The following is a 25,293-nucleotide window of genomic DNA, read 5'->3' on the forward strand; positions in this document are numbered from 1 at the left end:
GGGAGATGTCAGACAGTGTAACATATGACAAAATAGCAGTAATTTATGAATTACGAAGGGTTCATGAGGGAGGGAGGAATTGGAAGGGAGGGGGAAGATGAGTAGCCGATATTAAGGGCTCAAGTAGAAGGTAAATGTTTTGAGAATGATGATGACAACAAATGTACATATGTGTTTGACACAATGGATGTATGTATGGATTGTGATGAGAATTGTACGAGCCCCCAATAAAATGATTTTTTTTAAAAAGAAAGAAAAGGTCTCTCAGAGGACAGACCCAACTCAAGTTCCCCTGGATCAGACTGTTTCTGCAGCAGATCCTGAGCCAAAGACTCCAGTGCACATGATTTATTAAGGAAGTTCTTCCAAGGAATATGAGGCAGGAAATGGTAGAAGCACAAATAGGAAAGAGGAAGAAGCCAAGCATGGGTTCCATTTCAGGTGGAGTCCCAGACTCAGCTTGATACTACTGGGGAGCACTGGAATATAAATTGGACCTTGGTCCTGAAAATCCAGGAAACGTCCCACAGCAGCAGTTGGTCACTGCCTGTTAATTGCTTCCCATTCATCGGGGCCCTGTCCACAAGAGTAGAAATTCCCCGGAGGGGTTTACAGGCTGAAATCTTTGTGGAAACAGATCAACAGGTCCTTTCTCCTATAAAGCAGCTGATGGGTTCGAACCCACAGCCTTGGGTTAGCAGATAAGTGCTTCATTATCATACTACCAGTGCACCTTTCCTTGACTGCACTAATTGTGAGAATGACGCAGGACCTGGCCGTGTTTTATTCTATTGTCATAAGGTTGCAGTGAGTCTGAATTGACTCGGCAGCATCTCACAACACTACCACCAAACTAATGGCTGTGGGGTCCATTCCAAATCATCACAACCCTATAAAGGGTTTCCAAGACTATATATCTGTTTCGGAGCAGACAGCCTTATCTCTCTCCTGCAAATCAGCCAGTGAGTTTGAACCACCAACCTTGAGGTCCAGTGCCTAACCCAAGGGCCACTAGTCCTCCTTTCCATTGACTGTAGATGTCCCCAAAGAACATGAACTCTCTGGACCTTCTTTTGGTAATGTTAGGGGAGAACAGCTCCAGTCCTCAAGATCAAGTCTGAAAGAAGGTTGCTGTTTTATGTCAAGTCCCTCACAAAGCACAGAGCAAGTGTAGGACAACACGCCAGATGGTTAAAGGCAATGGAGGAGGTTGGGACAGAGCACTGCCTAATACATTCTTCCTTGCTCCTGGCATTTCCTGAATCAGGAGTCTCTAGGGATCCTTAGAGCATTATCAGTCCCCAATATGATAAATTACTTTAGTATATGGGCAAAAAAACCAAAACCAAACACTGCTGCTGAGTCAATTCCAACCCTTAGTGACCCTGTACGACAGCATAGAACTTACCCTGTGGGTTTCTGAGACTGCAACTCTACTGGAGTAGAAAGCCTTCTTTTTCTCCCATGGAGCAGTTGGTGGTTTCGAACAGCTTAGCAGCCCAATGTGCAACCAGGGCTCCTCAGGAAGTGCTCAAATAGTGTAGGACTTCCTTGAATTGAAGGAACCCTGGTAGTGCAGTGGGTCAAGTGTGGAGCTGCTCCTTTCAGGGTTGACAGTTGGCGGTTCAAGCTCACCAGCTGCTTTTCTGGAAAAAGATAAGCTGCCTGCTCCCATAATGATGTCCAGTCTTGCAAACCACGCTATGTATCTGAACTGACTAGAGTTTTTTTATTTTTTATTTTTTTGCTTTTACCTGAATGTCACATAGTAAGGCATGGCTATTTTATTATATCATAGGTGTTTCTGATAACAAAACATAATAACTGTTAATATTGTTATCATATTCAGAATTTCTTAAGTCGTACAATCTTATCAAATCCCACATGCCTCATTTTATTGATGAGGAAAGCGCCTTGATAAACTTAAAATAAAAAAAAATTTTGATGCCTTATGGAGTAAGTTTTTGCAACTGGATCCCTGGTGTACCTCCCAAACCCGTTCTCTCTTACAGATAGCCCACGTGTTGCCCTTAAACTGTAGTAATGGGCTCTGTGAGCCAGAAGGATTAATTATTTATTGCTGAGTAACAAATGGTCAAAACAACAATGAGCCTTTGCTATCCTCAGTTGGTGGGTCAGGAGTGTGGGAGCAGCTCATTCGAGTCCTTCTGTTCGGTGTTATCTCCCGAGGTTGCCATCACGATGAGATGTCTTCTGGGGCTGTAATCGCCTGCAGCTTTGACTGGAACTGGAGGTTCTACTACCCCCATGGCTCAACCACATGGTTGGCAGGTGGCCGAAGGCTCATGCCGCATATACCATCCGATAGAGCTGCTTCAACGTCCTCATAAAATGACAGTGTTCCTCTGAGTGGTACAAGATTGTGCAAAGCAGAAGCCACAATCCCGGTTTATGGCCTAGGCTTGGTAGTCACATACCACCACATCCATAATAGCCCACAGGTTACAAGGCCAGTCTTATGCAGTGTGTGAAGAGATTACTCAAAGATAGGCGTAATGGGGGGGCGGGAAGGGGGCGGAGACCAGAGGGTCATCTTGGAACCTGGTTACCATAACACCATCCTTTTCTTCTTTATCGCAGGTGTGGCATTCCTGCTGTCTCCTTTGATGATTTTGGGTTGCAGCACACAAGCTTGGTGGTTCAAAACCACCACCAGCTCTTGGGGAGACAGACAGGAATTTCTACTCTCATAAACAGTTACAGTGTCGGAAAACCACAGGGGCAGTTTTACCCTGTCCTATAGAGTTGATGGGAGTCAATACTGAAACTCGATGGCAGGGAGTTTGGTTTTTGGTTTTGTTGCATGCACCAAGAAAGAAATACCGAAAACTAAAAAATAGTAAGGAAACACGTTCAAGGCATTTGGAAGCTTGTAGATGCTCCTGAATATTAGCAGGAGATCAAGAAGAGCATTTCTAACACACACCCCTCGGTAGAAACAAAATGAAGGTTGCTTTATCTCTTTCCCACATAGCCTCTACAATCTCCTCTGTTTTGTCAAATAATTCTGCCCTGCTTCTGAGCTTACAAACTGGAAAAACCAACTTCTGACAGCCATTCTCGCTTTAGAATGCAGGACTCTGCCCTATCATCTTAAAAAAAATGAGGTCAAAGGGAGTTATTGTTGTTTACTCCATAGAAAGGTCTATTGCCCCGGGTGATAGAGGCAAATATATTCTCTGGTTCAGAAAATAAGCTTATTCTCTGAATGGCTGTCCATATACCATTGCGCTTCTGGCTTCCAGAGTCAGGGTGGAGACGGGTCCTTGAGTTCCGTGCTAATTAATTTCTGTGCCTGTGTGAAGCAACTTGGGCGAATGCTTTGCTATTAAATGTGTTGCCTTTTTTCTTATCCCTGAGCTCTGAATCACCTAACCAGCGTGCTGCCTGTTTTCAAAATATTCTCGCGATCTCTGCTTTTCAGTTAACCTGATTCTGGATGAGAGATAAAATTCGGGGCACCAGAAGAACTCAAGCCATTATGAGCGACTGCCACTTCAGGGCTCTAGTTTTGTCTTGCTCATTAATGCACACCCCACCCCATACTCTGCACACAGTAGAGGTAGTTCACGGGTTTGTTAATTGACTCTAATTGACTGAGATTCCCCAGATGAGGGCAGCAATGAGAGCAGAGGCTTGTCAGCCTGCATAATATCTACTAATGAGCTCTGTGGTACTTTGATGCTTATCTCACTTACCTTAAACTGAAAGGAAAACAAAACAACAACAACAACAACAAGGACAAACTTTGAGCAATTCCAAGGGAAACCATCATTGAAATCTTGCCCAGTTAAAGAACTACTCTAAATTTCTGGGCATTAAAAAAACATCAATGAGGTCTGTACCCTAGAGTTTGTTGCCCTAAAGTGAGTTGTGCATACTTTATTTGGAGGAGGCCAATGAGTTGTGGACAGAGCCCTAGTGGCCAATTGCTTATGCATTTGGCTGTGATCTGCAAAATCGGCAGTTCGAAACCACCAGCTGCTGCTCAGGATATAGGTGGGGCTTTCTAATCCCATGCACAGTAGCAGCCTGGGAAACTCACAGGGGCAGTTCTGTCCTGTCCGTTCGGGTACTATGAGTCAGTATTGACTTGATGGCAGTGAGTTTGGTTTTGGTTTGGATGAGTTGTGACTATAGAACAATGACACCAGTTTTGAGGAAATAAGTGTGCATGAAGTACATTTTAGGCTTCTTCATACATCAAATATTAGATATTTTGCCTGTATAGTATTGAAAGGCTGTAAAAAATGGAAAGGGCTATTATGAGCTTAAAAGAATGGAGAATCATTTGGTTTTGAGAATGATATATTTGGGGGAAGATAATCAAATTTTGAATGAAAGTGGTGGACAGAAACTGGAGAATCTGTTCAGAGGGGGCTATAATCTAGATGTAATAGAGGAAGAAGTAGTGGAAAGGGAGGCCGAAAAAGGTGATTCCTCTGGATTGTCTAGAGTCTTGAGTGACATGTCAAATTTGGGATTTTGTGCTTTCGGCACTGAGGAGTCACTGATGACCACTGATCAAGTTTAACCCCAGCCTCCATGTGTTCAACCTATTAATGCATGGCAAAACTGGAAGCAGGAAGTTTCACTTAGAAAAAAATCTCAGGAACTTGGAAATGAGAGAGAAGAGTGAAGCACATGAATATTCCAGTATAAATTAATGTTCTATTTTTTTCTTTGCAGTTCTTAAATCTAGGCTTTATGCAATATGCTTTGGAAGTACGATAATGGTGCAGATTTGTAGTATCTCTGATTTGTCTTCTACCTCACTGGTACTTGTAAGAGGCATTCTGATATTTCATTAACTCGGTGTCCTTGTAATGGCTGTAACATATGGGAATGATTTAAGCTAATGCATAATAGCTATGAGCATATTATGCTTAGAATTTTTATTAAAATTACTTATTTAAAAATAACACAACACATTTTACGTAGACCAAGTCAACTTGAGCAACAATCCTAAATGGATGCAATTTCTAGACATGTTAGTCTAAGCATAACAATTTACTATGAATACTTTTTATGGTATTATTTAATTTCACAGGATAACACAACCATGGCACAAGATAAGTGCTCACTAAAGTAATTCTGGTGTAGCTTTCCTGGGCACCGTGTTGTTCTTCAGGATTATGTGGGTGTCTGTGTGTGTATTACCTTCCTCAAGAACAGAGCCACTGTGGCAATTCCGAATATACATGTGCTTGCTGAAAGCAATAAATTGGCGATTTTCCCCTCTGTGGGACAGAAACAAGTCAGATGGATATAAAGTGAAAATCCTGCAAGTAATACTTTTAGAGCACTTCTTAGTAGCAATTTAAATTTGTCTCTAGCACTATATGTATTCCCAACTGTTACTCCTTTCATTCCATAATTTTTATTCTCAGATCTTTCCATTTCATATCCCAAAGATAACATTTGCTCAAACATAAAAATAACATTTAGCTGCCTTTGCATGGCCCTGGCAAATTTATCTCTCAATTCCTGTTTCCCTTCATTCCCCAGTAGCCTTGAAAAACACCCCAAGTTTGCTGAATTCTAAACTGAATGATTGTAGCATCTCCACGGTAGCATAATTCCAAATGTCTCTTTGAGAGCCCCAATTGATGGCTTGTAGGCCCTTCACATTTCATACGATCTAAAAAGGAATGGGCTGTCCCCTCCACTCTCAGCTCTGATCCTCTCGTAGGTTCTCTAACTTAGCATGTAGTGCTGTCATTACTGGGGGCCCGGGTAAAAAAGAACAACGATAGTTTAAAAAACGTTAACAACTGAAAATCCAAATGTTCTTAATCTTCCCATTGTCTAAATCTCTGCCTCCTCGAAGCCAATGGGTTTCTTGGAATTCTTACAGCAGAAGAGGCTTCAGCAAGATAGATGGACACGGTGGCTGCCACAGTGGGCTTGACATGAGGACCATGGTGAGGGTGGCGCACTGCAGCACTGGGCATTGTTTCCTTCTTTTGTACATAGGGTCACTGTGATTCAGAACCGACCTGACGGCACCTAAAACCATCTTTCTGCAATTAGAGCTGCTGACGATGTTGAATTGCCAGGGCTCCTCTTTGCAGTGGTGAGAAGGAACAGGACAAGCAAGGGACCAGGTTCTGGAGCCTCTCCAACTTGAAAGGACTTGCATGCTTTAGTTTTAGGTCAGTTAGTTCACTTTCCTGTGCCTCGGGTTCTTTAGGAGGAAATTGAGTGGTGTGAACAATATTCATAGACTTTGAATGGCACGCTGCGGAATTATAGCCTTACCTCTGGGGCTGGGCAGGAAGGTAGGCCAAAGTAGGCCTTTGGGAACAGTGAATAGGTTTAGCCTGTGCCGGTGCCAGTCCTGCTATTATGCGCTCTAGTTGTATAATTTCATTTTAAGAAAAGAGTTGGAAAACTTCAGTCCTAGGTCAGTGGCCAGCCAACAAGGGCCCATGGGTCACATCTAGCCCGCTTCGTGTTTCTGTATGACTAGCAAGCTCAGAATGTTCTCCACGTTTTTAATGGTTTTGTCTGAAAGGGAAAAAAAAGACTCCAAATAAAATATATTTTATAGAGACACTTTTATGAAGGCTTTAACAGGACAAAGGTAAGACAAAGACAAAAAGGCAGCATCTGGCTGAGGGAGGCCATCAGCATGAGGCCATAATCATGTGCAAGCAACTCCCAGCTAGGTGGCCACATGACAGCACAGGACAACAAAGGACATTGGACCCATAGTCATGCAGGGTGGGCCCATCAGGTCCTCCCCATCACAGGCAAAACTCCAGAAGCAGGAAAGGCGCCATGATAGGGAGAGGTACACTAGTGCCTCTTAGAAGAGCTTACTGGATTGATTCAGAACCCTCTCCCCCCAGTAGGCTGACCTATGCCTAGGTGACCTTCCCGCCTCCCAATACCTAGCTTTCATGAAGGGCGTGCCTGGGCAAGTTTCACAGACTGGCTTGCACTTCCAGCCAGCTAGGGGGAGTGAACCCAACACTGTGCTGGAGGGCCAAGGTGCTTAGAAAGTACTCAGTGGAGGCTGCATCTCTGTGAGCTCAAAGTGGATTTAGGGCTCCCTCTGTAAACTCTAGCTTTATGCAGACCTAGTGCCCAGCTTTGAAGCTCTAATACCTTCTTTTAAACAACGCCCCCTCCCCACCAATTTTTTTAAAGAGCATATTGTATGACCCATGAAGATGTGGGAGTTTTAAATGTCAGTGTCTCTAAATAAATGGCTGTTCTTGGAGTAGTGATTCCTTGCCACAGTCTCGCATGCTCTACAAAGCCTACAAAGTGCCTGGTCCTTGGTCATCACTAAACCCCCCTCTTCGTTTCCCATTTGTGGACTCACGTTGGCTAGCTGCGTCAAATGTCACCCCCAGCAAGGAAGATTGAGCCAGGCCTCTTTCGCTCCATGCCACAACTCATTTCTTGTGGGTTGCAATCTTTCCTTTCACTTGAGAACATCACCCTATCTAATTCATCCCTGCTTTTTCATCTGCCCTCTTCATTCACCCCAATCACCTCGATTCCAAGTGATATCTGTTATTGTCGATGATCTGGGGCACTTTGAAAAAGTCCATTGTAACCGTGTGACAACACGGCATGGCTCCCTTCCCCTGGATTTCAGCAAGGCAGAACTAAGTGATGCTAGGAAGTTGGAAGAGAGACGTGGTGGCGCAGTGGATTCAGCATTGGGCTGATTGAAAGGCCAGCAGTTCTAACCCACCAACCCCTCTGAGCAAGAAAGATGAGTTTGGTGCTGCAGTCAAGATATACCGTCTCTGAAACCCTAAAGAGGAGCTTGACTGCCCTGTAGGGTCGCCATGCGCCAGTACCCACTCAATGGCAGGGGCCTTGGGTTGGGTTTAAGGAAGCTTGAATGGGAGGTACACCTTCCCTCCTTAGAACCACCTGAGAGTTGTCTCAGGACACATGCAGCTCTGTGGGCAGGACCAGGTAGCAAAGAAGGATGAATGACAGAAGGCAGGAAGGGGAAGCAAAGAGGATGAATAAGATGAGAAATTCTGGGAGGAAGTGGGAAGAGCACTCTTATGTGGACTGCAATAAATGTCACGAAAGCAAATGTATGTGAGAGGACTTCAAAAAGTTCATGGGACAACGTATGGATTGCTGATTCAAGAACCAATTCGCTTTGTCAACTTTAACCCGAATCACAATAAAGAGTGCTTGTTTCTGTTTCTTTGTTTTAAAAGGAAGCGTGTGATGGCTCCATTCTCTCCTATCATGTGTCTGGACAGAATTGAGCTTCAAACACGCTGGGAAGGGTTTCACTTGCCGTACTCTTAAAAAGTCCCAGAGACGAGCCCTTTCCCTCACGCACGTTGTTGCATCTCAGCAATCAATGATTGGGAGCTTGGGTGCCTGTGTTTGATCAAAAGGATATTTAGATGCTCCATCTTGTTGTTCGGTGCCTTTCAGTTGGTCCTTAACACTGATGAAGCACTGCCTGATCCTGCACTCCCAGCTACTCAGATGTTGATCTTTATTCTTGTTCAGGGCCTGAAATCTGGGGAACCAGAGCTTCTCAGTCCTGGTATCCTCTGCAGACCACCGGTCAGTGGGAAGGCCCAGGGGGAATCACTCAACTGGGGCATGTGAAATCCCCCCCTCCACACCGTCAAATCCTTGTGGGGAGAGATGGGACTCCCACAGCACACACAAGGTGTATTGAAGAATGTTCTCCCCACCCCCTTTGCAAGCATATTTTCCAAGATGAAGGGAGGGTAGCTCTAATCAAATACTTTATATTGGAAAGCACCCAAGCCTCTCTGTGCACTCACTTCCCCGTACAATCGATAATAAATAAGCATTTTATTTATACTGTATAATGTCGTTCTTTTCAGAAGTCTAATCTGGAAGCCAATTGCTGCTTGTGTTCTCCAAAGTGGTTTTTGATGGAGTGCTAATTATGTTCCCCCTCAAGTGCAATGCTGAGAGGGGATCACAATAGCCTTCTTGCAGGAGGAAGGTCTTGCTAATGGGCCTCCAAACATAGCGTCATGCTATTTTCTGGGGAGCAAGGAAATGGGAAAATACATTTTTGACCAAGAAAATTATAGCATTTCCATATCAGCTACAAGGTTCTCTTTTGTAAAACAACTGTATAACTGACATGGGTTTCTTTTAGTAGAGAGCAACAAAGCACAAACACACACAGACACGCATTAATTTGAACCAGAAGAAAATATAAATAAATTCACAATACAGGCTGAATCTGGGACCTGGTGGTTCACAGGGAGAATGATTAGGAGCAAGGATGGTGCGGAGGCTTAAACGCTGGCCTGCTAACTGCAGAGTTAGTGGTTCATACCCCCTAGAGAGAAAGATGAGGCAGTCTGCTCCCAGGAAGATTTACAACTCTGAAATCCAAAGGGAAGCACATCTCCTCGGGCCTATAGGGTCACTGTGAGTTGGAATCAACTCAATGGCAGTGGTTTAGGGAGAAATATACCTGGTGGTATAGGGGTTATGAGTTGGGCTGCTACATGCAAGGTGAGCAGTTTGAAACCACCAGCCAATCTAAGGGAGAAGGTTGAGGCTTTCTATTCCCATCAGGAGTTGCTGTTTGATGGACTCTACCCTATCATCCCTGTCTATCATCCAACGTCGCTGTGAGTTGGAAATGACTAAATGGCAGTGAGTGTGACATTTTAAAAGGAAACTGGAATGGATCTTTGTTCCCTGATAGACTGACTTAGAAAATAAGAATGGAGTAGAGCAGTACAGTCCATTTAATAAAAAAAAAACAACCAAACCGAACTCATTGGCAAATAGTGGATGCCAGCTCATAGGGACCCTTAAGATGGGGACCTTTAATAAAAGAGAACAATAAATACAAAGCAGGAGAGAATAGTTTATGTTCAAGGTATTTACATTAAAAATTTTCTCCGTCCCTTTCTCTCTCTCTTTCCAATGGACGCTGATACCTGCTTTTGTTTTTAGACTATAAAACCTGGTAGTGTTGTCTGGACCACTGGATTGGTAGCCATAGGTCCTGGGTTCAAACCCTCCAGCCACATACAGGAGACAGTTGAGGCTGTCTACTTTTGTAAAGACTTATAGCTTCAGAAAGTCTTTACATAGTGTATATACTTTACAGGAATAGAAAGCCTCGATTTTATTTGAAGACTATTGAAAGGGCTATGGATTGCTAGAAGGACACACAAACTTGTCTTGGAAGGAGTGCAGCCAGAGCGCTCCTTAGAGGCAAAGATGACAAGATTTTGTATTACATGCTTTGGATGATTTGTCAGGAGAGCTCAGTCCCTGGAGGACATTATGTCTGGTAAAGCAGGCCTTCAACAAGATGAATTGGTACAGAGGCTGCTACAATGGGCTCCAACATAAGAACTATTGTGAGGCTGGCGCAGGACCAGGCAGGGTTTTGTTTGGTGTGCATAGGGTTGCTATGGGTCCACACAGACTTGATGGCACCTAACAACACATTAGTCAGAGTCGACTCGATACTAGTGGATGAGGCTTTTAAAAAAGGGGTTCTAGCTGTCTGCTTCCACATGCTTCCTCCTCGACATCAGTTATTTGTTACTGAGAACTTAATTTTGTGCCAATCTTTTTACTTTTGCAAGCCCAAGTGCATTGCATGCATCCTTGTATTATACCTGAATCCAAAGGAGCTCGATCTCAGATACTTGTCATCAGGCATAATAAAGAATACAGTATGCTTCAATTCAGCATTCCTTTTCATTGTTTCAGAAAGCATCACACTGGATCAGGGGTCCTCAAACTTTTAAAATGGGTGCCAGTTTACTGTCCCTCAGACCCGTTGGAGGGCCAGACTATAGTTTAAAAAAAAACAACTATGAACAAATTCCTATGCACGCTGCACATATCTTATTTTGAAGTAAAAAAACCAAACACGGTAAAAACATCCGGCGGGCCGGATAAATGTCCTTGGCAGGCCGCATGTGGCCCGCGGGCCGTAGTGTGAGGATGCCTGCACTGGATGGTGTAGAACAATGGCAATGTATTTGCTCACAGTCCTGAAGGCTGTAAATGCAATGCAAGGTGATAGCAGCGTCATACTTTGCTGAAGGTTCCAGGGCAGAATTTATCCCATGCTTTTCACTTAACTGCTGGTGTTGCCAGCAATTCTTCGTGTTCCTTGGCTGGCAGACAGAGCCCACAAGTTTCTGCCTCCTCTTCACTGAGCATTCGCTCTGTATGTCTACGACTGTGCCTCTCTTCTTATTAGAACTCCAGTCTGACCGGATTAGGGCCCACTCAAATGACCTCATCTTAACTAATTCCTCCTTTAAAGATTGTATTTCCAAGAAAGGTCAATATCAAGTATTTAGGTCAAAGAATTTCTACATGTCTTTGTGGTTGGGGGGCATAATTTATCACATTATTTGAAGCTTTATGTGGGTCAGGCTGCCCTTAGCAAAGTCCCTGCAGTTCAAAAGAGGTGGTACACAATGAAGTTCTCATAGGGCAGCCCTTGCTACTGTGGAAGACTGAGTAGGTGCATGGTTGTGATGGGAAAATATTCCTCAGAGTAATTTACCTGTTCTGTTTTTCTTCTTCACCAATGCATTTTTCCACTTAAAAGAAGATTTCATCATAATTAGGCCTGATGATCATCCTGTGTCCTGTGAGAAAAACCTATCAAGATGACCCCTTTGGCATCCCCTCTAACAGTAGCCATAACCTTCTGAGCTGACCTCTCTGCCTTGAATTTTACTGGCCCAGCAGGTCATCTGAGAAACTGCTGTTTTGATTATATTCCTAAACCTACATGGCCTACTGCTTCCTTTTCAGAAAAACAAAAATTACTCAGTGCCCCCCTGGCAATTAAAAACTTGTATACTATAGCCCATAAGGCCATAGTCCAGGATAAAGTTGATATATTTGTTTTGGTAGCACACCCTCCCTGTCAATCATTCCAGCACCCCCCAAGGAGTGGTTTCACCCACTTTGGCAAGCACTGGCTTAGCCTTAAAAATTTTTTTTTTAGATGACCACCTAAAGACACCAAGATAAGTGGACTGAGAGACTGCAGCCATCCACTAATGGCTGAGACATGTTTGAGCCCATTGTGCTTAAATAGACACATGCTTGCATGGCCTAGAATTCTAGTAGCAGTGTTTTTTGATAAACCTTTGTGTATATAAAACCTGTTAGGGACTTTGCTAGAGGTGTACTGTAATGCATAGAAATGGATACCTGTATGGCTTTGCCTTGAGAAAGGGTGTATACGTGAAGAAGGATGGTGGTGATGGTCCATCCGTTATCTTACAACCGTCTTCTGAACCCCTTCTCTGCCTGCTCCCTGCTAGGCACGCAGCTTCTAAGGAATTGGATCTTGAGAATCCATCATTGAATCCAAACTTCTTTGTCCAGCAGGAAAAGTGTCAATGCATTTTTATCACCCAATCGCTTACCAATACTCACGGAACCCAAAACAAGAAGACCCCACCCACTGTCCTGGAGTCCATCGCTACAGTAGGACAGAGAAGAGCTGCTCCCTAGGCTTTCTGGGACTGGATGCTTTTACAGGAGCACGTAGCTTCCTCTTTCACCTGCACAGAACTCTAAATGGGAATGGTGTTTCATGGCCAGATCATATTTATATCCATCATCATATTACACATTCACTATGCCTGATCTGCAGTAGGTGCTCAGTAAATGTTGATAGGATGCTGAAATGAACAATCCTAGCTCTTAGGTGAATGAGTTCTTTTCCCTACTGACAGAGGAGAAAAGGGAGACTCATAGCAATTGATTTATCCACAGGCACTCAGCTAGCAATGGGCTACAGGAAGGTAAACCTGAATCTCTCTCTTGCTCTCATGATCTGTTTCGTTTATGTTTGTTTGTTTGTTTAATAACTGTTTTAGCAGGATATACTTTGGCATGCTTCCTAAATAAAAAATACACTCAAGGCCCATTGAAACATCATAATAGTTACCTGTTATTGAGAGCTTAATTTTGTGCACAGCACTGTACGAGCTGCTTTAAATTTATTAACCTAATTATTTTTAGGAAGAGATCTAGTAGGTAGGTTTTCTTAGCCCATTTAGAAAATACTTTTAAGTAAAATGAAAAAAAATCCTCCATTGACTTTTATTATAGTCATCTAAACCTTACAGGGTACATGTGGTGTTTCGTTTTAAACACAATATAAATTACATCAGGGTTCTGAGGGGCCTTTGAAAAAGTTGGTAGACGGATGGAATTGAAAGATAATGGAATTTTCCCACCAACTCTTTGAAACATCCTTGTATATGCAGCTCCGATGAAAGTGCTCGGCTGCTAACGGAAAGGACTGGTAAGCACATCCACTTGTATACAGATTATAGCCCAGTAAATCTGTGGGGCATTTCTACTCTGTCCTAAGGAGTCCCTATAAGTCACAATCGACTTGAGAGCACACAACAGTAACAAATATATATCTATACACACACGCATACACACGCACACACGTATGCGCGCGCGCACACACACACATACACGAGGGCTTCTAAATGTGGGTGGAGATTTCATTACCTAGCAATATAACACTCGGTTTCCACATGAACATATATAAACGACATACCTAGAAACATGCTTCGCTGTTGACATTATTCTAGGATAAATTTTCATCATTTTTGGTGTTTTCCTTTATGATGTTGATTTTATTATAGTATGGAGCCCCACTAAATTATGTCACTGATAAGTATTTTTATCACCTTCCTTTTTCTTAGGTGAAATGTGATTCTCTGGTTTCATCAATTCCTCCTTTTTTTGAGCACTTTTAAAATATAAGAGTGTATGTCAGGTTAATTTATCTGGCTTCATTTCATGTAGACCAAGGTCATGAGTTTAATTTCTTTAGAGGCAGTGCAGTGTTGGAAAAGGGACTAAATTTGGTCCCAAACAGACCTCATTTTCCAACCCAAATCCCTGCACTCTATCTCACCCTACCCTCAGGAGGTAGATTGCCCTATTCTATCTGGACTCAAGTTCAACTGAAGTCAGTTCTACTCTGAAGAACACTCCCCCTGTAAATGCTAGATCTGATTAGTGTCATAGGTTACTTATATTTTCTTGGGGGTCCAAATAAGATATTGGGACAGAGTTCTTAATTTTATAAGCCTCCTTGTTTCACCTTTAACTGGAGATTTAAGAAAACAAACATGAAATCTCATCTCACAGGGTAGCTATGAAGATTAAATATGTCCAGCACCAAGTTGATGCAGACTCCTTTCCTTCCTGTGCTTTGTCATTGCCTCTCTACCCAGGGACCAGATGCATTCCTGTGTGTTGGGCATAAGCTTGGCAAGAATAAACCAACTTTCATTGAGAATTGTCCTCCAAATGCTCTACAGAGCTTTGATATCCCAAGTGCATTGCTATCTATGAGTCACACGCACATATGTATGGATGGATGTATTATGGCTTTGTGGACTTCAAGACATTCGCAAAGGAGGTAACTATTTAGTAACCAGAGCAGGAACACAATGTTTCTGAGAAAACATCTACAGCAAACAAACACAAAGAAAGTTTAGTTATTGTACTTTCAATCAGTAGTGCTCCGTTGATTAAAAATGCAGATCCTGTATATCACCCTGCCTGCAATGATGCAGGTTAAAAAAGAATTGAATCATTTTATTGTGGGCTCATACAGCAATGATCACAATCCATACATCCATCCGTTGTGTCAAGCACATTTGTACATATGTTGCCATCGTCATTTTCAAAACATTTTCTTTCTACTTGAGCCCTCTATTTTCCCCTCCCCCACCTTCCCTCCCTCATGAACCCTTGATGATTTTTTTTTTCATGTAGTATACTGACTGATGTCTCCCTTCACCCACTTTTCTGTTGTCCTCCACTTCGGATGGGGTTATATGTAGATCATTGTGATCCGTTCCCTCTTTTCTCCCCACCACCTTCCCCTTCCCCTCCTGGTATTGCTACTCTCATTATTGATCCTAAGGTGTTTATCTTTCCTGGATTCCCTATGTTTCCAGCTCTGATCTGTACCAGTGCACATGCTCTGCTCTAGCCAGATTTGTAAGGTAGAATTGGGGTCATGATAGTGGGCGAGAGGAAGCATTAAAGAACTAGAGGGCAGTTCTACGCTTAAACAATGGAAAAACTGCATCCTAACTGGCTTGTCTCTTCCTTGTGACCCTTCTGTAAGGTGATGTCCAGTTGTCTGCAGATGGGCTTTGGGTCTCCACTCCACACTCCCCCTCATTTACACGGATAGGATTTTTTGTTCTGGGTCTTTGATGCCTGCTCCCATCGACATCTCATGATCACCCAGGCTGTTGTGCTTCTTCCATGTGGACTTTGTTGCTAATGAAGCAGATTTTTATGGATGGTGTTCAAGAAAATGCTTTAAAAATTAGAGGACTGTCATTCTGAAAAGATTATATAGATGTGGGGAGGAGGAGAGAACCCTCCTTTATGAATTATTATTGCATGTCTTTGAGGGCTGTGTGCTATGCCGTTAGGCTGCTAACTGCAAATTTGGCTGTTCAAATCCCCTAGCCACTTCGAGAGAAAAGAAGGAGGCTGTCTGCTCCCGTAAAATTGTACAGTCTTGGAGACCCTATATAGGATCACTATGAGTCGCAATTGATTCCAGGGCAGTCGGCTTGCTTTTTGGTGTTGATTTTTTCATGTCTGTGTGGATGACAATCATTCTGTTGTGCTGGACCTGTGAATTCTTTCTGGACTTTCAAGCAGAGTGAGGAGAGAGAGGCATGTGTGTGTTTTGAGGTTCATCGCACTGTCACTAAATTTAATTTGCTCTAGTTGTTTCTGTTTCTTTATGTCATGCCGAGGATAAATAATAATGGTCACTAATTGCATTGAGATATTTTTGATTTCTAGGTAGAAATCTATTTGTGTTTTGATTTTATGATGGATTTAAGAGCTATATAGCTATTTTTCCTGTCTCTCTCTTTTGTCCCCTGTTTGTCTTAAATAATGGAAATTTTAGACAAGTATTAAGCATTTAAACATTCACTCCATAAAGTAAAGAAATCTGGGTTAAATTTTGATGAGGTATATAGGGCATGATATGATATGTGAAATATGAGATGTGAAATATTCAAGTCCAAATCAGTTTATCATAAAATTTTACTGCTAGAAAAGACAGAGATAGGGAATTAAGAAAGGAGAAAATATACATTGAAGTTCATAGTTAATAAAAAAAGTAAGAAACTTCAGGAGCACTATGTACTTTGAGAATGAAGAGATTAAGAAGGGATTACTTGATATTGGCACAGTCTCAGGGAATAGATATGAAGGGTGATCTTTACTATTTGAGCAAATGTCAACTGTCAGCATATACCCTCAGCTTATATCAAAGAAAGGTCACAAATAAACATAAAGAGATTCATCACATTGAGAATGGATACTATGGAATATGTCAGTAAGACCCGCAAAATAAGTAAGTATTACAGGTATACTTTAAAAATGGGTTTGGCAAGAAAAGGTTGGGGGGTGCAGAGTAGGTTGCAAAAATATTTATAACTCAAAGATGGGCTAGACTCAAATGCACCCCTTGGCCCCCTTCCATCCTAAAATGTCCTATGTAACCAAAAAAGGGGTGTTGATCTGGCTCAAAGTCTAGACTGGTTTAGGTTTCCTGTGTTAAAGTCTGCTTCGATTTTACAGGAAGGTCAGTCATAGAAACTACAAGCTAAATATGCAATTGTTGTATACAAATAACATTCAGTTGATGAAGGCAAGTTTAGTCGCACATAAGAAATTGAAAATACCACTGCTCCTTTGACAATGTCCGCCTAATTATATAGGGGCTCCTAAAAACATTGAGGATTAATATGCCATTGATGCAGTAACTACTTTATCTTTAACAAGAAAATAGAAAACTGGTACAGTCGTGCTGTGGGATATGCACTGAGCTGCTAACAACGAGGTCAGAGATTTAAAATCTTCAGTGGAGAAGGAGGAGGCCATCTGCTCCTATAAAGATTCACAGTCTAGGAAACCCTTGGGAGGCTCGCTCCTAGTGGAAATGGACTCAATGGCCGTGAGTTTGGGCTCGGTTCTTCAGTACCAAAGTCTTGCTAATCAGAGAAGAGCTCACACACATGGGAACTGACATCTGCATGCTGACTGATTGATTGCTTAAAGTCAAGTTTGATCCCAATGAGTTTAAGTAGTGGGGATTTGTTATAATAAGTAATCTTCAAATTAAATGGATCACTGATCAGGCTTAGTAATAGATTTTATACTAAAGTAGTCACAGTGAAAAAAATCTTTATTTTTATAATTACACTCAATCTTTAGATTTAGAGACACAGGATTTATAAAAACAGTAGGATCTACATATAACCTCCCTGGGGGATGGACAACAGTAAAGTGGGCGAAGGGAAATGTCAGGCAGTGTAAGATATGATAAAATCATAATAATTTATAAATTATCAAGGGTTCATGAGGGAGGGGGGAGCTGGGAGGCAGGGAAAAACTGAGGAGCTGATTCCAAGGGCTCAAGTGGAAAGTAAATGTTTTGAGAATGATGAGGGAAACAAATGTGCTTGACACAATGGGTGGATGTATGTAGGGATTGTGATAAGAGTTGTACAAGCCCCCAATAAAATGATTTGAAAAAAAACAACAACAGTACTAACTCTTAGGGGATGGGATGCATGCGGGGCTTCAAAAAATTCATGGAAATATTCCTTTACCTTTTAATTTCATTTCCCATGAATTTTTTGAAGCCCGATCATGTAATCATCAATTGTTTCTTCAGTGAAACAGCTAGATTCTCAGAGGGTGAATGTTCAATCTAGATAAGTGGATAATAAGAAAGGATGACCAAATGCATATGAGATGTCCATTGGATATATAAGGATAAAACTTAATCTGATGAGCTAAGGAGATTCCATGCCCTCTAGATACCTGTGCCATTCTGATATTGGTGAATGATAAGCCCGATCTTATCTTTAAATACTTACTTCATGTTGTACTAGATACTTCTCTCTGCATAGTGTAGAATGTACCCCCCAGATCAGGGATACTCACTGCCACGGCGCCAGTGCTGACTCATAGCGACCTCGCTGTGGGTATACTAGACTACGTGGTTATGGGAGTTGAAAGCCCAGTCCTTCTCCAGTGGAGCAGCTGGTGGTTTCCAACTGCTAATGGTGTGCATCGTAGCCCAACGCAAAGCCACTACACCGCCAGAGTGCCTGAAAAGAATAAGGTTAGAGACTATAAACTATATAGTGGAGAATTCCAGATAGAGTTTTAGAACAGGAGCGATAATGACTCTGTGTAGTAATGGAGGAATACTTATATGTTCACCAGGGTGATAGGGGAAATAGCTGGGGTAGCATAGTGGTGACTCATTGTGCTGCTAACCGTAAGGCAGGATGTTCGAATCCACCAGGCGCACTGCGTGGGCAAGATGAGGCTCTCTACTCCTGTAAAGAGTTAAAGTATTGGAACCCTACAGCAGCAGTTCTACCCTGTCCTACAGTGTCACGATGAGTCTTCATTGACTAGAGGGCAGTGAGTGAGAGGTGGATAGGGGACAGCAGGTCAGGGAACGGCAACTTGAGAGAAGGCTATACTCAGAGATGATGGTGAGTGTGAGAGAGTAGATGGAGAGGAGTTTGGAAATGTCAGTCTAGGCTAAACAGCAAAGGGTTTGTAAGCAAGAGAGATATTAAAATTTTTTTCAGCTGGTATGTTCCTGGACACCTCCCTATCAATACAGCTCTGCAGGTGGGTGGAGCCCAACAAGCTGGCTGCGGGCATGGCCTGGGGGAGGGAGATTGGGTTTGAGTATCAGAGGAGGCCTTTTAGGGGTGTTGGGAAACTGCTCTTTATCAACCTATTCTGAAAGAGTTTAGCTGTGGAAGAGCAGTGAAGACTAGGTCACACTGAGTGAACCTCGAAACTGCTCTTTATCAACCTATTCTGAAAGAGTTTAGCTGTGGAAGAGCAGTGAAGACTAGGTCACACTGAGTGAACCTCGAGGGAAGGTTTCAAGCCGGAAACTGACTTGCCAATGTTGTTTCTTCAGGAACAGACTTCGGATAGCAAAAGTTAAAGATGATAGATTGAATGGGTATGAAAAGTAAAATACAGGGGGATCGGTTTCAATAATCTGGAAAAAAAACTGTTGAGTTCTTAAAGGAAACAGCTGCTAGGGGGTAGAAGTGAAGAAAGATTTAGGAGGAATCATTTTACAAGAATTGGCAATCAGTGGAATTGATTTGGGGGTGAGTTTGATCCAGGGGGCCCAGCATCCTAGCTTGAGTCACTGTGGAGATGGGTACCATTGTATGGGATAGAGGGGAAAAAAAGATGTTTTAAGGTTTGCTGCTTGTTTATGCAATCTGTTCGTTGATTGGTTAGCTTGATGTAATTAAATTTCTGAGAAGACTCGTGTTTATAAGCTGCAGGCAAAACTGCTAATATACTAACTTAAACATATCACAGCAAAGCTTTCTCTCTTAGACACCCACAAAGAACTGGGGAAAGAAGAAGTTGAGGGGATGTGCAGCATGTGATGAGCACCCCTCATGTCCTTTCATCTAATTGTAGCACCGCATCCATATTGTTTCTGGACTCGTGGTGACTGAGGCTTCCGCCTATGTGTGTAATGGTTTGTCGAACTGCCTTCGTGGAACCGTCTGCTGACCCCACAGACAAATAGAATCACATGGTTTGTGCCACTCGAAGCTACACAATAGATGAACCTGATTTTTGTAATTTAACAAAAAATCCAATTTATGTAACATGTTAAAAGAAGCATTATCAGCTTGTTTTCTCCTCAAACGACTGTAGCTATTAAACTCCTTAATTACTTCATTTTCACTCTCAGTGTAACATTAGCAGTTTAGCACTTCAAGTACAAAAATGATTAATGAGCCCGAGAATTCATTCGCATACATATCACTTTGCAGTTTGACATAACCCTGGAGCCTGTTCTCTGTTCCAACCAGAGCCACACTTCCCTAGCAAATATCTCAGTGCATAGGAAATGTCTGCTCATTGCAAGCCATGCCTAATTATAGTCAATCTGTCCTGTTTCTTCTATAGACATAGAAAAGACAACCAATCAAATACATTCAAACATATTTAACTACAGAAGCCGAAATACTCATTCTCTAGGGAACACCTTACTTTTGTCACTGTCCCTTCGAATTCAGTCATGCTTTGAACTCAGCCCTCATCCATCTAAAAACCTAACTTTAAAAATATTTGGACCTGCAAACATTTCCAGTGTCGAGATTGACAAGTACGATTTGGGGAAATGATGAGAGTCAAGGTCGCATTGTCGATTCAAAGATGAAGATTTACTTGGAGCAATTGTCAAGACTATCTGCAGGGGGCTATTTCTGTCTAACCACCCTTGACTTGACTGGTCACATGTCTCTTTTCACTCTACTGATTTGATCGCCCCCAAGGTGCTCTTATATTGCTGGCTTTGTCCAATCATTCCTGAAGTTTAAAACGTTTATGTGTTTTTACTCCTAATAAAGGTTCAGGCACTGGAGTAGCAGAGCCCATTCACTAACTCCAAGTTAGAAAAAGCGAAGTTTATTAGAAGGCACCAGCAGGGAACCCGACGGCTATGCAGGCTGTCCTGATAGAGCCCCACCTGAAATCAGAATACATAGAGGTGATATACTTTCTACTTTGGAAGTAACCCCCTGAGGGAGTCACATATGGAAGTTTGACATTAACCCAGGTTTCAGGAAAATCCTAGGATGCAATGCTGACAGAAATAATAAGGTTCCTCACATTTTAGGAGAGTCTCAGGATGTCTGTTCATCAATAAGCAGGTAAGGTAAATTAAAGAGGATTCTCAGAGTCACGTAGCTCTTCCAGAAGACATCTGCATCCAACATGTTTGCCTCTGAACAATGCAGACAGTTTTACAGCTTCCAGAGAGATTGAGGTGGGGGACTTGGAGACCACTGCATAATCTGGGCTCATTGCAGGAAGTTAGATTATGATGTGGCCAGTGGTGGTGTTTTTCATTGCTTTCCCTTTGTTTTTGTTGTTGTTTGTTTGTTTTGCTCTATGCTATGGAGTTAACCTAGGACTGTGTGCTGTTGCTGCCCCATAATCCTCTTCTCCCTGCTGAGTCATCCATTCCCCGTAAACGCCATGTTGCTCTGGCTCAGTACCGAGTCAGCAAGATTAAAGGAGCTCTTGCTCCGAATTCAGGGAACTGTGCTTGTCAGGCTCGTTGCCATGATACAGGGTTGTAGCTGCTAGAAGGTAAACCGGGCGACTCCCAGGGGTCTCCCATGTGCAAGGGAATTGCAGGACTGTTGGCCACTTACTAAACTCGAAATCAGATCCCCAGATGGTTTCCATCATGTCGATAAATTGTATGGCCTAAATACATACCTATTTCAATTTGATTTGCAGAGAGTGATATTTGGCATGGTGACAAAATCGCTATTTTAGCCACTGATTTGGCCAAATATTTATTGGAACAGATTTTTTAAAACACCATGCAGGTATTCAGATGGGGCACACATAGCATTACCTCACCACACAAGTCTGCACTGCAAACAAGGCCTGGGGGTTTGGGCGTCACTGACTAATCATCAGCCCAGTGTGATTGCAAGGCAGTGCAGACCACTAAGGGCCTGGCACACTGCTCCCAAGCATGATTCTTTGGTGATGAGAACTATCTGTACTCTTTAACTTGCTTGATAAGCACGGCTGCCAAATAAATACAGGCCACCCAGCTCAAGTGTAAATGGTTTGCCCTTGACTGCTAATCTGCAGGCTGGTCGTTCAAACTGCCCAGTGCAGTCATGCACACAAAAGGCTTGATGATGTGTTTCTGTACAGATTACAGGCAGAACACCTCTGCGGAGCACGTCTACTGATTAACCAGGAGTTGGAATTGACTCCGCTAGCAACCGCCTGCTTTCGAAGGCCCCAAGTCCTCGACATTGACTCAATGCCAGGGGGTTTGAGGCTTTTCACATATCTCGGCTCATTCCTCTGAAATTTAAATTAAACTGGGCTTACTATATTTTTATTTGCTAAACCCAACAACAGGAGCCCTGGTAGCCTAGAGGTTACAAGTTAGGGTGCTAACAGCAAGGCCAGCAGTTTGGAAGCCACTCCTCGGGAGTAAGACAAGGCTTTCTCCTCCTGTAAAGAATGACAGTCTCAGAAACCCACAGGGACAGTTCTACCCATTCCTGTAGGGTCACAATGAGGAGACACTGACTGGATGGCAGTGGGTAAGGGAGTAAACCCTAGATCCAATTTCTAAGTGGTGCTTGATAAGCAACAGAAATCATGTGAACCAGTATATTTCCTGAGGTGGGGTGTGTGTGTGACTAATAAGACTATTCCTATACCCCCAAATGTCAAAGAAGTGGGAGAGAATGGGGTGAAAACAAACAAGGAAAAATAAGTATCTGTGGATTGACACTGAAGGTAAGGCTTCCTGGGGGAGCCCACAGGCCATGTGGGTGCCAGGCTTGACCACCTCCCATGCTGCCTGTGACCCACCCATAACTCTGTCCTATCCTGTGAGATGTCCTGGGCTTGAAATCAAGCTCCAGGAGGGCTCCAGCTAGGCTCTGGCTAGTAGCTTTGCACACTCAGAAATGCTGAATTTATGGCACCCTGGGGAACTGAGGGGGAAGCAATCTGTACAATCATATGGTACTTGTGTGGCTTTCGAGCAAGCAGAAGAGAGATGGGGCTTTCTGCTCCCATCAAGAGTTGGAAACTCCCCAAGCGCAGGGATACTCTGTCCCCTAAGGGCACTATGAGTCACCATCAACTCCCTGGCAGTGAGTTTGGTTTGGGAGCTTAAACAGCAGCGCACCTCAAGTATTTGTGGATTGAGCTCCTAAAAAGAATTTGCCAGGACGCCATCATATAAATAGAGTGGATACTGGGAAATGCTCTTCAGAAGCTTTCCTTTTAGATAAGATTGTCAAAGAAAAATCCCTAAATACGCTTCAAAATAGGTAGTCCCGAAGAGAGATGAATTATATTTTTAAGAAGATATTTTATCCAACACTGGATTCCAGCATACACTTCCCTAGGTTCCAAAGACCAGGCATGATGTGAAATAAGCGTGCTAGAGCAGACAGCTGTGCATGTGTATGCACAGGACTCCCCTGGGCTCTTGCTAAACTGGACTCCTATTCAGTAGATCTAGAGTGGCAACATGCGTTCTCAGTAGGGGCGCCGTAAGAGCGAACCAGTTTGCAGCTCTGATCCTCGCCTACAGCGATGTATGTCTACCTGATTTGGATCTTGTGTGTAATCCTAGTAACCAGACTGTCCTCTTGTTATTGAGAACTAATGTTTGTCTATTACCCCTATGCTAGTAACTTGATCCCTTTCTCATTCTCCCAGATGCCTGGTGCAGAACATCTTTCTGGTTGACTGCAGAGCCGACTCCTTCTCTCCTGGTGATTGATGTTCTAACACCATCTTTACAGTGGCAGCCTTAGCATTTCTATGTAGGTAGGTGGTGCTTGGGAAACTGTTCAGATGGGGGTGGGGGAGTAACTTGCCTGGAAGCTATGTTGGCATTGCAGTCAATGTTTCCCCTGAAATTTGTTATGTATTGGGGGTGGCTGGAGGGTAGTTCAAGAAATTATTAAATGGGATTTTTTTTCCCCTAGCCACTTCTTGGCAGTGTTCTTATTAATTTTGTATCCTCAGTTTAGACAAGGAGTCCCTGGGGTTTGAAGGGTCCAGTTTGTGGACAACTCTGCCTTTCTCTTTCCTGGTATGTGATGGAATTTCAATCGCTTTGAAATGGTTGAACCAAACCCTACTGAAAACATATTCATCAAAACATGCAGCTGAACAATCATTGAAAAGCCTCAACCATTTTCTGGCATGCAAAGAAGGCTAAATGAATACTACCTGTTTGAACTGACTTATACAGTCTTAAAAACCCAGATCTTCAGAGACCCCTGGGGATGGCCGATGGAAGGAGAGGGTTTCAAAAGGTTCGTGAAAAGATGGAATTTCCCCCACAAACTTTTTCAAGGCTCTTTGTCGTCAGTAAATATGTCTTGAATAATTGCCTAACAGCTATAATTCCTTTCGCTAGATTCCCAAGAGCCATGTCCATCCAACTTTGGGGGATATCCTGTTACTCCAAATTGAATTCCCTTGTTGGAAACTACTTTGGTATTTATAATAGGCAAGAGACAACTTGGACCTTCAATAGACTGAAGGCCAGGATCAGCATGGTTTAATGAGGCTGATCATGAGGCAAACCAGAATGGACTTTTTTTTTATAGACCAGTGATATAGCTACTTAGTTTCTCTGTGGCTATCTTATACAATTAAAAAAATGAGGATGACTATAATACTCATTTTCTGGCACAGTAGTTATGAGGATTACATAAGGAAACTTCAGTGCTTGACAATCAGGAAACACATAAAAATTACCTTTATTGTTATGTTGAATGAAGATGGACTTCATCCAACATACTTTGTCTATGCGGTAGATCAGTGATTCTCAACCTTCTTAATGCTGCAACTCTTTAATACAGTTCATGTTGTGGTGACCACCCAACCATAAGATTATTTTCATTGCTGCTTCATCACTGTCATTTTGCTACTGTTATGAATTGGGCGACCCATGTGAAAGGGTCGTTCAACTCCCAAAGGAGTCAAGTCCCACAGGTTGAGAACTGCTGCTATAGATAAATGCAGAGCTTTTAAATGCTGAGTCATTCATTCAATAAAGTATCTCCTAAGTCCCTACAAAAGGTGACCTGGACTAGACATTTATTAGAGGCTATGATCGGGAAAATGATGCATGAAAGTTAAGGATGGCTGGGGGAGGAGTGGGCATGGTTGCACATAGAGACATCACTGAAAGTACAGTCTGCTAAAAAATGAAGGAATTAGAGACAAAAATAAGAATTAGAGTTCATTACAGTTCAGAAAATGAAAAGGTGATCTTGGAGACATACCTGAGGCTGGAAAGGGCTGGAAAGGATACAGTCTTAAGAGATTCGTATTGATGCGGCCTGACCAACTCAAACTCACTGCTGACTCATAATGACTTGTTGAGTTTCTGAGGCTGTAAATCTTTACGGGAGCAGAAAACATCATTTTTCTCACACCGAGCAACTGGGGGCTTAGAACTGCTGACCTTGTGTTTAGCAGCCCAACTGGTAACCAGATACATGGAAAAGGCTCACCAGACACATGGAGAGACCCCCCCCCACCTTTGTTCCCCTTGTACCTGTAGTATGTTGCCATTAAGCATGTGTGCTGCTATTCTGACTGCATATTTACATGCAAGACTCCAAT

At 42.8% G+C, this 25,293-nt stretch overlaps 1 protein-coding gene across 1 annotated transcript in view; it reads left to right on the top strand.

Annotated features, from left to right (window-relative positions):
* The window catches only part of LOC101638954 (interleukin-1 receptor accessory protein-like 1), a 1,156,451-nt gene that overhangs the window by 71,245 nt on the left and 1,059,913 nt on the right, over positions 1-25,293 (top strand). Inside the window, exon 2 of the mRNA XM_045298667.1 lies at positions 23,368-23,478. The gene's annotated coding sequence lies outside the window, so the exon portion shown is untranslated. The remainder of the gene's footprint in view (positions 1-23,367; positions 23,479-25,293) is intronic.

This window comes from Echinops telfairi, unplaced genomic scaffold, assembly GCF_000313985.2.
Source record: "Echinops telfairi isolate 266 unplaced genomic scaffold, ASM31398v2 ScPeMD7_7436;HRSCAF=8474, whole genome shotgun sequence".
Lineage (NCBI taxonomy): Eukaryota > Metazoa > Chordata > Mammalia > Afrosoricida > Tenrecidae > Echinops > Echinops telfairi.